Source organism: Brassica oleracea, chromosome C3, assembly GCF_000695525.1.
Source record: "Brassica oleracea var. oleracea cultivar TO1000 chromosome C3, BOL, whole genome shotgun sequence".
Classification (NCBI taxonomy): domain Eukaryota; kingdom Viridiplantae; phylum Streptophyta; class Magnoliopsida; order Brassicales; family Brassicaceae; genus Brassica; species Brassica oleracea.
This window is the reverse complement of record NC_027750.1, coordinates 22,242,637-22,244,815: the sequence shown is the minus strand read 5'-3', so window position 1 is coordinate 22,244,815 and position 2,179 is coordinate 22,242,637.

Genomic DNA, 2,179 nt, shown 5'->3' with positions numbered 1-2,179 from the left:
GCAAAACTGGACACCTGTCACCTAAACCAATTTTTAAGTTTCCTTTGGGTTCTTTGTATTGTGCTTTATGTTGTTTATCTCCAAGCCCAACGTAACCTGATATGTTATCGACTTCTTTTGTCAATGTGAAACCCTCGACGTTTTGATTCTCCTCCTCACTGATTCGTCTGAGAAACGTTTGCAGTTATGGATTCAATCCACTACGTCCATTACTTCAGATTCAACGCCTCTTCATTTCCTTGGTGGGTTCATTGAATGAGTATATATACATACGTAAGGAGAGGATTCACACAGATTTATTAGTTCAGTCAAAATCCTTGAAGTCTTTGTGTGAAAGTTCCGAAATTGGCGATTCAACACATGCTGTCTTGATGAAAATGATGTACGCGTTGTAAGGTAAAACATAATGCAATATTTGTTTTTGTATGTTTAATCTGCTCAAAACATACAACTTAAATACCTCAACTCCTAACCAATTTTCTCTGCGTGAGAAGGTATCGGGTTGAGATGGAATTAACAGGTGTGACAAACTCTGCTCTGTTTTTGTGTTCTGATGGTGAGATGAACAAGCTCAACAAAGTTCCTGCTGCAGCAGTGTTTCAAGGCATGGTAACATTCACCAATCTATCTCCTATTATATGTTTTTTTTTTCTTTAATAAAATACCTCTCTTCCCGTCTTCCTTTATGGCTGCTCTCGAGTTCATCGCCATTCCTTTCTCGGCTCCGTACGCATGTTGCCTTCGAAAATCTCCATCTTGGACGGATTATATGTGTTGGGGTTGCAGCTAAGCTGGGTTTACGACATACATACTCACTCAGTAAAACATTATCATGTACATTGTTTCTCTTTTTACAGAGATTGGCACGTCAAATATGATGGTATTTATGGTAGAGCTATGAAGTTCCAAGTTTTGGACAACAAGGACTGAACCTCCGCGTATTACACCACGAGTGACGTTGTAGATTGCCCAGAATCTTCTACTGATCACTATTACTCCCCACAGTTCCTGGAGACATCTTTGTTTGTTAGACATGAAGGCTTTTTAAACATTACGGGTGTAAGGAAGGGGAAGAAGATTTTTGGAGGAAAAATGGATCAGCTTGAAGCAGAACTTGAAGTTTAATGGATTCGTTACAATTTGCTATGGAACAGCAATTTTAATGGATTCGTTACAATTTGCTATGGAACAACAATTTTATACGAAATGTCATTTTTTATGCATAAATGATTTACAACTACATTTTACATATAATCCACAAAGATAATCAAGTTATAGAACTTGTTTCAAAAAAAAAAAAAAAATCAAGTTACAGAACAAATAAAAAATTCATAAATACAATATGATAATTCATTTAAGATTTTGTTTTTCTCATGTCTATTCAAACAAAAACCAAATAAGATAGAAGATAAAATAAGAAGTAACTTAATGAAATTTTTCTTTCTCGATCATTAAATTCATAAAATAAAATAAAACTAATAGATAACCACATCCAATAATTAATTCATAATCAAAATATAATCTTATAATAAAGTTTAAGAAACAAAAAATGAATTTAATATAAATTCTAAAACATGGGTTATGAATCAAATAATATGTATCTCTTACCCCGAAATTCAAAATAAGTATTGATATTAAAAAATAAAAAGAAAACATATCAAATAGAATACACAAAAAGACATAAATAATAAGAGAAACTAAAAAGGTGCCATAAAATAAACACTTTTATTAGTTCAACAACTATACTGATTATATCAATAGTTAGAAATAATAGTTTAGATCAAACCCAACTTTAAAACAAAAAAAACAAAAATATCAACAATAATTAAGAATTAATAACCTTTAACAAAAAAGACTAAAATTCAAACCATAATAATAGACCTTAAAGTAAAAATTCACACATATCACAAAATAATAGAAAAAAAAAAGAAAATTAGGTTAAAAGAAGTATTTTTCTTATGAGATCTAAGATCTTATTGTAAAATGAAATATATTTACACATATGCCAAATAACAAACCTATTTTTATGATTTAAGCAAGAAACTACAGAATCATATGATGATCTAAATGTAGGTGGCTCATCAACACCATCCACCCCCACCGGTTACAAAGCACCCAAGAAAACACACATGCATAGCTTACCCAAGAAAACACACATGACATAGCTTATTGAAGATAT